The sequence below is a fragment of the Rhinatrema bivittatum genome, chromosome 13 (assembly GCF_901001135.1).
Source record: "Rhinatrema bivittatum chromosome 13, aRhiBiv1.1, whole genome shotgun sequence".
NCBI classification, from domain to species: domain Eukaryota; kingdom Metazoa; phylum Chordata; class Amphibia; order Gymnophiona; family Rhinatrematidae; genus Rhinatrema; species Rhinatrema bivittatum.
Genome location: NC_042627.1, coordinates 77,614,061 through 77,630,298, shown reverse-complemented (window position 1 = coordinate 77,630,298; position 16,238 = coordinate 77,614,061). Strand labels below are relative to the sequence as shown.

Sequence of the window (16,238 nt, the reverse complement as noted above, 5' to 3'; positions counted from 1 at the left end):
CGTCAGCAAGAGAAAGAGACTGAAAAAGCCAGGACTAGTGAGAAAATGGAGTTTTGGGAAATTCAACCCGGAGAGGACAAGATGCCAGTAGAGACTGGTGAAATGGACATTCCAGGAAATTGGATTCTGGGGCTAACCAGGGTGGATCACCCAGAGAACCAAAAGGGCTTGAGGGAGTGTAAGAAAGCTTCATCTAAAAACCCAAAAGTTCGGGGGAGGAATCCTTTGATAGAAGAGGAACTTATCCGAGATAAATAGAATCTCAAGAGGTTCCCTGGATTGGAACCCCATAGGCTAAGGCAGGCGGGGGTTAGAATGCGAAAAAGGTTGTCCCAGGGTGACACAGGACCCAAGAGCAAGCTTGCCGAGGTCATATTGTGGGACATAGCCCTGGTAGGGGCAGACACTCAGTTGGGTAATATTGAGCTGAGGGGGAGGGCGTGTGACAGAGTGCACTGTATAAACCCTCAGAACACCTTAATAGACAGGTCCCATGAGTCCGGGCCCAGTCCACCTTAACACAGGGCATTCTGGGTACAGGGCATTTCTTCTGAGCAAGAATAAAGCAGAGGCTTAGAGGAGAGCAAGGCAGGTCCTGGGGAAGACGAGGAGATGGCAGCTGCATTGAAATACTGCTTGGTTGAAGTGTTTGGTAAGAAGTATCACTGAGGTAAGCTGCTCCTATATATCATTATCAGAGTGTGCAGACTGTAATCTATCCTCCAGCCAGCCACAGACCGCTTGCTCATGTTCTGTGACTCTCACATGCACACACACCGCCAACTCATACCCAGCCAACGTGCCTCACATTCACATACAAAGCCTTATGGCCACCCCCACACACCTGGAGGGTGCAGGGCACAGGTGGAATCCATGCCCTCCTCCCAAAACCTTGAAGAGCACTGTGCTGGAGCCTGGTGCTAACGTCTCTGCTGGGCAGCCTACTGCTACTCCTGACCAGCCAGCAATCCCAAGGAAGTGACGTTAGACACTGGGGCTACCACAACAGTATGGAGCCCTCCGAAGATTGGGGCCCAGGGCAGTTGCCCTGATTTATTTATTTTAAAATTTATATTCTCTCAACTACAGAGAACTGTTTGAAGTCGATTGCAATAAAACAGACAGTGGCTAATACATATGCAGTTCTCATACACAATGGCACAAGAAAACTAAAATTACAGCACAATATATTAGTAGACACAAAAATAAATATGAAAATAAAATATACTGTAATAGAGTTAAAAAATTATAAATAATGAATTGCCTGGGACTCTGAAGAATTGTCCTGAGAAAGAGAGACAGCCAGAGCTGCATTGGCTGTAACAAAAGAACCTGTTTTTTAAATTAATTAATTGCCAACCAGAAGAGCCATCTGCAGGAAGGAAATGTAAACAAGGAAGCATGCAGCCAGCAGAGAAAAGCTACTTGGACAAAGCAAAAGGACAGCCAAGAAAAGTAAACAACAGTTTTGCTGGTATACAGCTCAGCTTTGGAAACATTTAGCAAGAAGCAGGAAAAAGTAGAAAGCCTTAGGAGACTGAGCTAGGCAGACTGAGAGAGACATAAAAGGGAAGAAGAAGCATACCAGGGTAACTACAGCTTTTTCAGGAAAAAAGCTGGTTTTTTGTCAGAGAGAAAAAAATTACATTGTTTGGAAGAGAAAGATCCTGAACCTTGGCCGATGTAGGTTCGGCTCTAATCTAGTTGGTACAGCTCTACTGGAGCGAGAATGTTTAAGCAAAGAGAGAAATTTGTGTGGAAAGAAATTCTGTTTATCAACAGAGATGCATGGAAAAAATAGTAATCTGCTGTAGTTAAAAGTTTCAGTGAAGAAAAAGCTTGAAATAAATCTGTTTAACTGTGAATTTGGACAATAGACCAAAGGATCTGTTCAGTCAGAAACTGTTGTTAAAATCAGAAGCCGTAAAAAACTGACTGAAACAAGGTTCAAATACCGGCTCTCTGCACACATCTCCTGGAAGAGTGGCCAACTGATATAAAGGGCAGTTTTGGCACCTGTACAATTATCTTTGGATTGGAACTAAATCTCCTAGTTAATACTTGGGGAGATAAAGCCCTTCTCTGCTAGAGTTGCATACAGTGAGGTTTTTACTTGATTTATATTCTGCTTTTCCGGAACATTCAGGTACCATAGGTATTTCCATCGCGGGATTGTTATAGGGCAGTGGATGGGAGGGACATCTGGACTGGAGGCGGGAGAGAGGCTTGGGGTAGAGGGAAGGTTCTGATTCTGTATCAATGGCAGCTAAAATGAGGAGTCCCTGTATAATGGCTGTTTATTTTAGAAAGGTTTCTGCATCATAGGCGAGTCACGTTGGTAGCTGAGTGCTTTACCACAGACTCAGGAACGTCAGTGAGGGTGGAAAATACAAACCAAACCTGGAACAAAAGCATAATAGTCTCTTTTTTCTAAAAAAACCTGATTACATATTTATCATCATTATAACTTTCTGGGGATTTTATTGTTTATCATCTAATTGTGGTTTCTATAAAGAAAAGGATAGATTACTTCTTGGCTTCTGAAAAGGTCAAGTTTAGCATCCCAGTTGGTTTATTGAAGACAAAATACAAACAGAGAAATAAAAAATGCATTTTCCTCTCTCCCAGTTACAGCGATTCAAGTTAACACATACATGCCTGGATGGCAGATGGCCTCCGTTCAGATACCAGGATTTTATTTTATTTTATTTAAAAAAAAAAAAATGTTTAGCCCGCACGTATCCTTCGTTCACAGTGGATAACAAAAATAAAAACACATATAGTAAAACAGATAATTAAATAAATTCAGCTGGAACAATGCTGACAGCGCCAGGGACTACCATAACAAATAATCAGGTCATATGTCTGCATATGCCTTCGAAAAAAGGTAGGATGCCAGCTCTTGGGAAAACTGCTTTGTGCAAGAGATCAAACAAATTCGACCTGGAAGGGAATTCTAGAATGAAGGACCTGCAATGGAGAACACCCTGTCTCTGTCTCTCCAAGTCTGGCATGCTGCACAGAAGGAAGCTCTTCCAGGATGATAAATGAACATGGCATCCAGCACAGCCAGGCGTCTTCAGCATTTTATGAATAAGCATGGTGACTTCAAATGATTTTAAGAGTGCAGCGACATATTGCTGTAGGCCAATACCAGTTAGATCACCTGTCGCCGAATTCTGTACAATTTGTAAAGGTCTAATAATAATATCGAGCAAACCAAGATATAATGAAGTACAATAATTAGAGGCCTGAGATGAATTTTAGCCTGAAAAAACAGATCGAAATTCTGCAGTTTGAAGTAAAGGTTTCTGGTACCTTAAGAGGCATACGTTATTTTCTGGAGAGGTCGCCTTCCGTCAAAACTTCAAGGTTATGAACCTGTTTTTACTATTGGTGACTCACAGCGGGCGGTCAACTGCAGCTTTTTTTCGGAGATCTGCTTAGGATGAGTAGTTCCGTTTTTTGGGCATTCAATGACAATTTTTTATGAAAGAGCCGTTGTTTGACAGCGTTCAAACACATTGCAGCAAGGTGTAAGGTGTATTTCCACGAAAACTGAAGAGGAATTAAAAAAAAAAAAACGAGTATCATCCGCACAGATCTTAAACGGCACCTCCAGGGAAGCGAGTATTTTACAGCGTGGAGGAATATAAACACTGAAAAGCCTAGCTGACAACACTGATTCCCCCAGGGACTCCTGTGGGCAGCCATTGCCAGGAAGAAACATTTTGGCCTACCTGGGCAGACTGTAATGTGAAGATTGCCTTCACACTTATAAATAAGTATAGAAGTTTTACTTAGACTTTGCATTAAGAATATATACAAAGATACTTCCCCTCACAGTTTTCAGTGTGAGTCTTATATATCTTGTACAATCAGAAACACGGTGCTGGAGATCAGGAACAGGTCATCAGTCACTTTAATATCCAACAAGCTTGTTTTCGGAGCTATTCTTTCTTCTGATCTAACCAGTCTGCCTTGACTTTGATCTTTTGTGCTAATTTTCTTGACTTATGTCTCAGTTTCTTCTATGGGCTACTCCCATATGTTCTTGTCATTTGTTGAGGCCTCAACTGTCTGTGCTAATCATATCAGGGGTTAGGTTGCTGAAGTCCTATTTTCCCTGATATCTGCACACTTAACCTCATGAGTAACTGCTCGTTAATATATCTGATCTCATAACTTGTTTCTTGTTACAAACAAGCTAAGAAAAATGTAATATTTATTCTTAGAAATTTGTTACGCTTGCCGGTCGCAGAGCCCCGCGGCCGGCTTCGCTTACCTGATGCTGCGCTGCAGCGGCGGAAACAGGCCCGAGCTCCCTGGTAGTGGTGGGGAGCTGCTGCCGACATGACCCGTCTTCTTCGCGGCCCTGAGTGCTGCTGCTGTTGCTCCCATTTGGCTCAGGGTGCTGCTGACGCCACCGCTGCCTTCTTCGCGGCTGGGAATGCTGCTGCCATCCTGCTTCAGCACTCAATCTCCTAGGTGTGCACGGGCACCTCTCTTCTAAATTTAAAAATAAAAATAAAAAAATAAAATAAATAAAAATAAAAATTTTAAAAATAAAAATAATCTTATTTTTCCATGTATTTCTGTTAACAATTATAACATGGTAACAATTGTATCATGTTATAATGTAAAATAGGGCAGAACTCGCCCTATTCTCTCAGTTACCTGGAAACCGATGTGATATCTCGATTGAATGTCGGCATATAAAAGAAATAAATAAAATAAATAAATAAATAAAGGGCCAGTGGCAGGAAAAGCCCGGCGGCACTTGCTGATGACATCATCTACCCAGGACTATGCAAAGCTGGATCCTGCCCCCAGCCTTTGCCTTGTCAATAGGACTCCTTGCTTCTTAGTAGTGGATTGCCGTTCCTGAGTTCCTTCCTGCCTCCTGTGTTTCTTGCCTTCCTTCTTCTTACTTTGGCCTGATCTTGGCTTTGACTTCGGACTGGACCTCGACCTTGCTTTAACTGCCTGCCTCGACCCTTGCCTGAACTTTGACCATGACCTAAGCTGCCTGCCTTGACTGTTGCCTGACTCCTTACCTTGAGTTTGCTCTTTGTTCCGGACCTCGACCTGAGCACCAGCTTCATTTCTATTCTAGGACTTCCATCACTGCAGAGGCCCAACCTAAGTCCAGCTGGCCCTGGCACCCGAGGCCTCAACCTAAGGGGAACATGGGTTGGTAGTGGTGAAGCTCCAGCTGGGCCTCTGCTTTCCATCAGCCTCACCTACCGATGATGGGGAACTGTGGGGCTCCTCCCCACAAATAGCGCTAACTCCCTCCTCGGTACAATGGTCCACCAGCATAACAGATTGCCAAGGCAATGGACCCGGCAGAGGCTTCCGCTCTGCAGGCCATTCCAGGCCTGGCCCAGAAAATTCAGGAACAGCAACACTTTCTTGAAGCTCTAACAGCCTCTTTGGAGCATCTTGATGCCCGCCTAGACTCTTCTGTTCCAGTAGGCATGTTGACTGAATCTACACCGGTGCCTACCGTATCAGCGCCTCCCCAACACTCTGTCATACTGCTTACTGCTCCTCCCCGCTATTCTGGGCAGCCTCCACTCTGTGGAGGCTTCATCAACCAGTGCAACATGCATTTTTATCTCCAAGCTGCGCTGTTTCCGGATGACGCCACTAAGAAGCAGGCCATTGTTTCTCCTCTCTTCAGTCTCTTCCTTTTCCTAGAGACTGCCACAGTGTTAAAGATTAAAACGAATGGAGTTTGTTTGCGTTTGCGGTTTTACAGGAGGAGTGCCAGCAGAACTGTAAGCGAGAGAATGGACGGGAAAAAATGGTGAGGCTGCAGGAAACCTTCAGAGACCATAAAAAGAGAAGATTTTCAAAAGCTCTCTCGGCCTAGCAGAGCCTTAACCTACACTTCTAGGGTTTCCCCTGCTAAAGCCTTGGACAGGAATGGTCAGGAGCAGCGCGCGGACCTGCCGGTTTTTCTACGGGTGACCTGACCGAAAGCCTGCTGGAAGGAAGAGCCCATAGCAGTGGGTGACTCAGGCGGTCGTGGACAGGTGAGCCTGCTCCTGTCCCACCCTGGGGTTATCCGGCGTAAGGCTTGGCAGCCAGCCCTGTGCTTTTATATCCGAGAAGATGCTCTTTCAGAACTGGAACTGGAGAAATCGGAACCAGCTTTGCCCGCTGGATCTGTGGTTCCCCCACCTTTCTGGGGGGGGGGGGAGCTGGTTTTTCGGTGCTTCAGGCAGCCCACCATCTGCCTCTCTAACGGCTGAACTTGCCCCCCCCCCCCCTCCCCCCGGTCCATCGTAAATTAAACTCTTTGATCTCATCAGTAACATTAAGAAGGCCGGTAACAATAGATCAAACCGTCTGCAGGCACAATGCCGGCACTGTGAAAGCGGTCCTGGGGAGTTGCTGCTGTACATGGGCCAGGTCCAGCTTTCACTGACACTGGCACAAACACCATTCTTCTAGCAAATGTCTGCACCGTGAGATTAGGGTAAAATTTAATAAAACAGGGACGCTTTGTACTTTGCTCCTGACAACTTTACAACCAGGATGAAATTCTAAGCCAGAAGGTATGACCTCACATCTTCCTAGTCATCTGACACTTAGGGGCTTATTAATCAAGGCCAGGGTCTCTAGGCCCAGGTATCAGTCTCAGGAAAGCTGGCACTTCTCCTGCAGGCCTTCCGGTAAGAGTATTTGCTCCCCCTAAAATTAAAAAGTGAGTGAACATACGACGTGGCAGGAGAAGCTGAGAAACAGGGGAATCGGGGGGGGGGGGTTTCCTCACTGCTGCATGTCCGTCAATGTGCTGCAGACCGAGGAGAGATCCCAGGATTTACGTGGCGCATAAAGCAGTCAGCACATGACCCGCTTTAAGAAGAAAGGCCTTTGGCCTACATTTTTAACCCTCGGCACTGTGCTCGGCGGGAGGCAAAGACCATTCTTTGTGACCTCCAGCAAATTTCCCTTCTCCTGTGGGCTTCCAGCTCGCTTGGAACTGCACCGTCACGGACCTGCAGTCAGAACTAGCTTGGGTCTTCCTGAGTTTTACACGCCCGCTCCCTCTGGCTGAAAGACTCCCCCGCAAAGCTCAGTGCCCTTGAGTCAGACAGGTGGTGTCCTCTCCAGTGACAGCCTGGACTTCCTCCCTGCTTCCACAATGTCCCCAGCCCCTGCTGACACAAGGAGCCTGCGCAGGTCCTAGTTTTAATTTTTATACCAGACTGCATTGGGTTCAATTCTTCTCCCTGTACCCAGACCCGTTAAGGCTGCTCAGTAGCTAAAATAGCCATGGGCAAGCAGTCAGAAGGGTTTTAATGAACTAAAGTAATAACGAATTCAAAAGTTATCAATCAACCAAATTAATTTAACCAGGCAGGGGAAGCCGTAGAAATAAAGGAAAGAATGAAAATCACAAGAGAAAAAACAACCCAAGTGCTGGAGATGCCAATAAAATATAAAAAGCTAATACAGCGCATTAAAATGTAAGTAAATCCTAACCTGTACCTAGAAACCACTGAAACTCACAGACAAGTAGGTCCCAAGGGAGGCCCGAAGCAAGGACTACGAACGTAGCCCCAGGGGTTCTGCGACTTCAAGAGTCCTTCCTGCATCCTTTTCTGGCACTTTTTCTTAATTTGCAGAAATGTGTAACCCTGTGCAACAGAGCCTGGAGCTCCGTGTTTGATGCACAGTTACAAGGCCTGCTGGTGAATCATCACCCGGATGACTTTGCACGTAGAGGGGGTGATTTACTAAGCCCTCTGGGGATAGGGAAATACCTACAGTACCTGAAGCACTGAAAAAAGTGTGAAAAGCGGAATATAAATGATTACAAATAAAAAAGCTGCGCTAGGGCTTTACGCATGGTTAAAAAATGGCAAGCTAGGCAGTACCACCTCCAATGGGCCTCTCTGCATTGCAGGGAAATGGATAATAAGCTCATTACTCTGAAATTTGCATCTTACACAGGCTAATCCTAGTCTGGAGTTTAACCTGTGCTTTTTTCATGCAAAACTCTGTTAATTTTGCATGGGAGAACGTACACTAAAACCCACACCAAGGGCAACATGCTTTACTGGATCTGCCCTCCAGTGGGGTACCTGAGGCAACAGGAGGTAGCGGGACTTGCCCTGGTTCACAGCCCAAGCTCTAAACACTAGGCCATTCTATCCTCCTTGCCTGGCCATGCTCTTCTATGCACAGCCTCCACGACTAAAGATCCTCCTCTGCTGATATTCCATGATCACATCCAAAGGTAAAGACCTCGCTTTGTCAACATGCACTGAGTTTTTGTTTATTTGCACAAAGTTTCCCCATGGGATTTAATGGAATAAAATTCAGCACAGTCTAGTGCAAATGAGCTTTTGCACCTTTCTAGCGTGTCATGGGCAGAAGACGCTACAGGGCACATGCATTCTTCCTCCTCTTTCCTTCGGTGACATCTTCCACTGCTGTCACCAGAGGAGTAACAATACAAACTAATGTTCACTTCTCAAAGTTTAAGCAGATCCTGACTGCTCAGTCTTCTCTCTGCTGCCAAATCTAACTCCAAATGGGACAGGCAGCATATTAAACTCTTATTATAAAATCCCAGCGCAGCCGCGGGAGACCTGGCCAGGGGATGAGAGAGAAGCAAATAGTCTGATCACTGTCATAAGGAGACACAGCGCCAAGAACGAGGGGTTTGAATTCAGAACCAAGCAGGTTCCCTCTACAAGTTCTCATAGAAGGCAGGAACTGGAGCTGAGCTGGGAAAATGTTAAGGTTCAATTCACATTTCAGTAAGAAGGTAAAACATTAGGGCACAACATGGGTAATGTTAATGCTACGTTATTCATGCTCCCTACTAGGATAAAATATCATAAGATGAAGCAGCGTATTCTTCCCAAGGGAGGATGGGGGTGCAGTATCATTTACTGAACTGTCCCCTTAGTGCCCTAACTCGTAATATTTGCCATGGATGTTTGGGTAACTGTTCCAGAGAAGCACCCAACGCCCCTAACCTCCTCCAGTCACAGTAGCAGAGAAGAGATTGGTCAAAGTAGCTCTTCAGCAGCAGTAGGGACTCAGATACTAACCCTCCGTCTGATCTGTGGGCTAGAAACAGAACACTTTACAAGTACTATAGGCCCGTTTGGGAAGGCCTCTGCGTCAGGTACCATCTAGTCTGCTTTTTACCTCCTGGAAACGATTAACTTTTATACAGCCTTGGTTACTTACTGTGTAAATCTTTCCCCTTATCTTGTGGTTGGAAAGAAACCCACTTACAGCCCCTGACAATTCCCAAGTAACATCCACAGGGAGATGGAATAGATAAGCATTCTTTTATGCTCAGATTCAGTGGTTTCCTCGGGTCTCGTGCAAGCCCCAGAACTTCCAACTTGTTTTAATGAACTGGGACTTTCATATCTGGTACATCATTTTTATGGGATGGACGAAGAGCCTTAGAATTAATAGCAGACGTTCAAGACCCCCAGATTCTAAAGAGAAAAACAATTACACAAATCTGCTGATGCATCATCAGCTATAATCACGTTTGGCCCAAAGTATTTTCTTCTCATCCAGTTAAAAATGTTTGTTTAAAGATATGCAGCTGAGTTGCTCAATGGAGTTGTTGGTATGCTGCATGTGTTTGTGACAAAGATGCTTCGCTCTGTTCTGTCTCTTTAACTAGCAGATGTTAATTGAACTCACCCATGCCTTGGCCCTGGAGAGACGAGGTTCAGAACATGCCACAGAATGGCCAATATCCATGGATAGGCTTGGAAGACTCTAAACACAAGGCCAGGGGAATTGTTAGGGGCAAGACATTTGGGCGTCTACTCTGGCATTCCAGATTGTGGCGTGGTATCTGGGTACTCAAAACAATTGGCCCAAGGCTCAGAACGAGGAGTGCCAATATTAGGAACAAACAGAAAGCCACATCAGTATTCCATGACGTCACTAACATCGGACAGTTAAGACAGCCTAAACACCAGGCATCGCGCGCCAAAGGCGCGCGACAAAGGGGCTCTCCCCTTTATGCACCCCTTCGTGCAAACCTTTGTGTATATGTAAACATTTATTTTTATGTTTCCTTTGTTAACTAAGCTGTTTCATTGTATTCGACTAAGGAATTTTTTCCTGCTTTTTCTGTTTCACTGTAAACCGGCATGATTTGCATTTAATGCAAGAATGTCGGTATATAAAAGTTAAAAATAAATAAATAAATAAATAGTTATTCTGAGAGCCAGAGTAAGTTTCAAAATGGCCATTCTAGATCCCCACTCGCCAAAGGCTGTTTCAGATACTTCCACATCTCGTTGCAACCCCACATTCCAAATTTCACCCCGTTCCTGAAGGTGCTCGCGGATACTGAAGCACATTCTTCCCTAAACTGCAGTGGTTTTCATATCTTAAAGAGTCTGTGCCTAATTCAGTTCTGCACATTGGACGTTTTTTGTTTTTTTTTTACTTGGGTACATGTGCTAGTTAACTTTTTTTTCTTTTCTTGACGTAAAACCAACTTCTTAATGAGAAAGGGCTGAGATAACAGAGCATGCTATCACATTAGGAGAGCATCCAGATACACATAAATTACATTCTTTTTGCATAAACAGCTTGGCAAGAGGAGGAAAACAGTCAAACCCCCAACCCACACTATTGGCTTGCATCAAACTCTGCAGAATGTTAAACTCAAGTCTTGCTGATGACGTTACTGGCCAGAAGCAGATCCTTTGGCTCAGGCAAGGGCTCAGATTGTACGTGCTTCCCTTCAGCTTCAAGCTGCAGAAAACTGCCTTTTTATCCCCATTAAGCCCGCACAGTGGTACTGTAAATGGAATTCAGTGCCTGCTGGACGCTTCAGCAAAACAAGATCTCAGGTTTGGGAAAAGGGTTCCGGATGCATGTTTCCCTCCAAAACACTGAAAGAAACACGATAGTCTGTGGACAGTACAACAGTGCAACATCTGCTAACGTTTAACTGTAGTGCAGGGAGCAAGGATAAGGGAGGGACTGCAGTTGTCCCCAGAATACCAGCGGTACTAGTTCTGGAAAGGCAGAAAGTAGCCACATGTGCCCAGAGGACTCTCCTAATCGTATGTCACACCTTGAGATAGACAGGAAGAAATGGAAAAACTGGGAAATAAATAATTATACTTGAGCAGCAGTATAGTGCATGGTGTATACATCTATTTTAGTATTTTTGCTTAAACAATTATAAAGTATTCAGTTGCACAAAATTATATCCAAAGCAATATTACAACAAATGAACAGATATGAAATACACTCACGTAAAATGGGTCATAGGCTCTGATAAGCTGTGGCTGCATCTTGTTAAAGAAGTGGAAAGCCGTACACTTGACATCTTTAAAGCTGGTTCTAAAGAGCACAAACCAATTAAGACATTCCCGGGTGGATCAGGGAACTTTGCTGATGTCCAGGAAAAGGAGCTGCCTGACCATTGTTTTGCTGAAGCATCCATGTCTTTCCAGAATACTGATTTTAAGAAACTGAAGAAATAAATACTAAATAGTTTGATACTTAAGTATAAACAGTTTTAACCATATCAAAATTTCCATTTCCCCCAACCTGTACGATTCCTCAGAAAATTTCATTTTTCCCTCTTTTCATCTCTAGATACAACAGAGTCCACCAGAGTTGCATTAGTGATGTGCCAGAGGGAGTAAGGTTGGACTGACAAATTGTCATCCATGATCACAGTCTGAAATACCACCTAGAGAGCATTCATCACCAGGACAAAGTTTTTCTGAATTGTGAGGGTTATAAAGATCCCAGGAAAATGGAGGGTAGAATAGAAAATGATCCCAACCCTGTCCTGGAGGACAGGATATCCACAAGGAATATGCATGAGATAAAGTTTGCAGGAAAGGGTTGGGAACCTCTGCTCTGTTGTGTTGGGGAATTTGAATTCTCTCTCATTTTGTGAAATCTTAATAGTCCAATCAGTCTCACTCACCAATTGGTGGCGTTAAGATCATGGATTGAGAATTTTCATAGATGTACAAAAAATTGTTCCAATAGCAGTAATCTTAGTTGTATTGACCTTGGAACATTTAACCAAGGTCATGGGTAGTTCTATGGTTCAAGCACTGCTCTTCGGACTCAGGTGTCTAGTTTTAGTCTTCAGCCTTTAGAAGGACTCCAGTTATTTTAGAAATGGAAGATTTTGAGCCCTATTAGAGGAAAGAACAGACTGAGATGAGACACAGAGGGACAAGTGAAAAGACCCAGTGATGTATGAAAAAAGATGAGTGCCCTTTGTTGATTTTCTTTCCAAGAGCTCAGATTATGATTTACCTGTCTCAGCTAGGAGGCTTATGTTATTTCTCTGGTTTCAGTGATTTGATTTGAGTTGCTTTGACAAAGAACATTCATTAGATCTTAATGACACTCCAGTTTTAAAGTGGAATTTGAGCCCTTGGATTCTGGGAGGAACTGTCACTCCACTACCATCACCCCCCTTGCTGAATTCAGACGTCCTTACTAGAGAAAAAAAGACAGAACCTCCATCAACTTGTGACATTGTAAGGACATTTAATTTGGAATCCATTTGACAAACGTTTACAAGATGTCTTAGATTTTGGGAACTAGAGTATTACAAGAAGAAAGGAAACAAGTCATGCACTTGTCTCACAGTAAGCATGTGATCTCCCATCATACACACACATGAAAAGCATGCTAGGTAAGAAAAAGCTCTTTGTGATGTCTTCCTTGCTTTGCAGACCTTCCATTCTAGACACACCTCCACAGAAGACAGCACATGGTGTGGGAAGTCACATCGTCTTCCATGTAGTACCACTCTATGTAGAGCTTTGCTTCACCAAATGCCATTACTAGAACATTACATCCCAGGGCCCACAGAATGGGATCGAATGGGGCTTAAGCTGTGCAACGCAGTGTAGGGGGATCCAGATTCAGATTCCCAGTGCATTAGGGCTGGACAGGCCTGGGTGTCAGGACCAGCTGGTGTACTCGGGCCCAGGGAAAGATGGAAAAGAACCTGCCGTTACAGGCAAAATTCCCAGCTAATTGCAAATGAAGACTCCTGACACCAGATCCAGTCCTGGTTCTCTTGGAGTTGGAGCAGAAGGGAACTGCTGGTTCAAAAACCATTTACTTTTCTTCCGCGTGCACTTACCCGTTTTGGGAAGACGCTGAGAGCATAATTGTCTACGTTGAATCTTTGCCCCTGATGAAGCAGTATAAGAAACACGAGCCGTGTCGGGCATCATGATTAATGATCACTCTTACAAGCGTTTTTGATCACTCCACTTCTATGATAAGTGTTATTCATTGTTTGAGAAATCTTAATAAGTGTGATTCACTAAGTTAAAAAATATAATCGAGACCTATGGAAATGGAAAGACCGCAACACAAATAATAATGTGGTAAATTCCTAATCAATTTTAGGAATTGTGGGCTATTAAGTTATAAGCTCCTCTAATCAATATATGAGGTCTGGATTATCATTTATAAAGATTTTCCCAACAAATATTGGGTGGTTTATGTTGTTGTTGTGTTAAGAGATACACCTAATCGGCAGTTTATTAAGTAAAATAACTCCCCAATCTGGCAAGGTCTTCCTTTGTGTTTTAAGGACTTTGAATAATTTTGTTTCCTCTGCAGATTGATCACTTCACTCATTGCACCTTGTTCCAGATCATGAATAAGTTAAGAACTGGGCCCAGTTCAGATCTTTGTGGTGCTCCATTCTTTACCTCTCTCATTGTGAAAACCGAGCTCTTAGCCTTAGTCTCTGCTTTATGCAGTTATCAATTTATAAGTGACACTCCCTCCCTTAGGCCTGGTTTTGGAAGGGAGCATCAACCTCCCCATAGCTCATCAATAACTGCATTAAGTTAGTCCAATAAAAACTCATCACCTGTTATTATATTGTTTGTTAAGCTTTATGTCCATGCATTCAAGTGGACTAGTACGGCAGCCACGTTACTTTCTCCAATTCACAATAGGATATCATTTTCTTTTTATCCAGAAGTTCCTTCTCTCTCTTCCAGTTCAATCAGAACCTGGTGCCATGAGTCTTCATTCACAATTACCCGTGAATGTTTCCCCTATTTTTACTAGACCTACCCTCCCACTGTTCCAAGTCTGGTCATTGTTGAGGTTCTAAATCCAGTCACCAGGTGTCACCTTTAACAATGATCATGACTCCCTCCCACCCTTCTCAGGAGCTGTGAATGCTGCATCTTCAGCATCCCTAGGTCCAACCCCAGGTGACCCAGAGTGCAGAAGGCCTGATCTAGAAATTGAACCAGGAACCCTCAAGCACTGCCATTAGAAAACTGGCTTGGTCAAGGTCATTACCTTCTTACACATGACTTTTCAGTTTCTTCAGGAATCTTTCATGACAGACTTTAGCAAATACCTTCTAAAAATCCAGATACAGAGTTCCAGTTTACCCTTATTCACATGTATATTTACACCTTCAAATAATTCTAATAGATTAGCAAGGCATCACTTCCCATTGCTAAATCCATGCTGGCGTTTCCCCATTAAGCCACATTTATCAGTATCTCCAGTATTTTGTTCTTAACAATAATTTTCACCATTTTTCCCAGTGCTGACATTTGTCTCACTGAACTGTAGGGTCCTGATTACCTGGAGACTTGTTTTGGTGTTACACTGGCTACCCTCCAGTCTTCAGATGCAGTGGCAGATTTTAATGATAGGTTACAGATTATCTGTTTGCAATTTCATATTTGAGTTCATTCAGAATTCTGGCGGGGATGGGAAAGAGAGGAAATGCCATCAGATCCTGGTGATTTTCTATTTAGTTTGTCAATTTGCTCTAGCATATTTTCCATATTCACAAGTGGTTTGCTTCAGTTCCTCTGAATCATAACTTAACAAAGAATGATTCTTGGGAGGAACAGATTTAAAGTTAAATAAAAGGCTACTGAGTGCATTCATCATCTTAGTGACAGGATACAGAAGTGAAACATGAATTAGTAAAGAGATAATAAAGAAACTACATGCATTTTAAATGTGGTATTATTAAAAATTCTGAAGATTATCTTGAAGGACATGATCTCAAATAAAATGGAGCTTGAGATGGGAAGAGGTGAAGAACTCTGGTAGAAGACCTTTATTTAAAAGGAAAATGAGACTTGCTGATCATGTACATGAGACTCTGATGGTAAAGTAGCTATGCTTATCTAGTATTGGATGGCATGATAGAGGGTAAAAGATCAAAGAAAGCAGAGCACAATCTGGGGTAATTGCATAAAAAAATGGTCATGATCTGGAAATGAGGGCAAAAGAAAGAGGAAAGCTGAGCACAGAGAGAGTGTGCACACCGTAGTTAACAGTCTTCGGTGTGACTCTGGGCAAATGCAAATATAAGAAGTACAGACTTTATTAAGGACTTACATTTCCAGACCACAAGTGTTTGGTCTACAAAAGATTAGCTAGCCATTCATAGACCCAGTGTTTGTTTATTGTCAATAGAGTCATATAACCAAACCAGATGTTTCAGGCAACAAATCCAATGCCTTTCAATCTCAATACCATATCTGCAAGTCCCAGACCAGCCAAAGTGTGCTCTGTGGGCAGAAGGAAGGAAGCCACACAAATAAAAACACACACAGCACAATTTTACAGTAAACTTGGAAAATGCAGGCAGCAAGGTTCATAGCTCACTTAAGATTTGGTTTGCTGAGCAGGCTTGCTTCCAACAGAGCTGTCTCACTATTGCACACAATATTAAGCTTTTGCTCAGCAGTTTCCTCCTGATTCTTCCAGCTCAATCAGAACCAACTTCTATTGAGTTATGCTGCCAGGAGTTTTCATTGGCAAATACCCAAAGATATTGTCCCTATTTCCTTCCCAACTCAGTCCAGCCGGTACAGTGATAGTCCTCAGCCAGGGATCGGAAAGAAAGATCACAACCCCCCAGCACCCCTCTGGAGCCCAGCTAACAAGGATTCTAAATCTGGCCGTTACAGCCAGGGCGGGGACTCCCTTCTCCACAACACTGCAGGCCTGGCCAGTCCTAGGGGCAGAAGCTGGGCCATTGAAGCCAGGGGCCCACCTGTTGGTGTGCGCCCCCGAGCCTCAGCACCTGGCAGAGCACTAGCACCGAGCTAGCAGGCCTGCCCAACATTGCAGTTTTATTTTTAGTAAAATAAAGTTTGATCTATAGTGTTCATGTTTAAGAACCTAAGAAATTGCCATGCTGGGTCAGACCAAGGGTCCATCAAGCCCAGCATCCTGTT

At 43.7% G+C, this 16,238-nt stretch overlaps 1 long non-coding RNA gene across 2 annotated transcripts; it reads right to left on the bottom strand.

Moving 5' to 3' along the window:
• Nucleotides 1-2,576: 2,576 nt before the first annotated feature.
• On the bottom strand, nt 2,577-7,619 carry LOC115075453. Of its 2 annotated transcripts, none has more exons than XR_003852517.1 (3): nt 7,504-7,619; nt 4,286-4,509; nt 2,577-3,558 (listed from the first exon to the last, which is right to left on the bottom strand). It is a non-coding gene; the product is annotated as an uncharacterized LOC115075453 (long non-coding RNA). The 2 variants fall into 2 exon arrangements; XR_003852518.1 differs by having other exon boundaries at nt 7,525-7,617.
• Nucleotides 7,620-16,238: the final 8,619 nt, after the last annotated feature.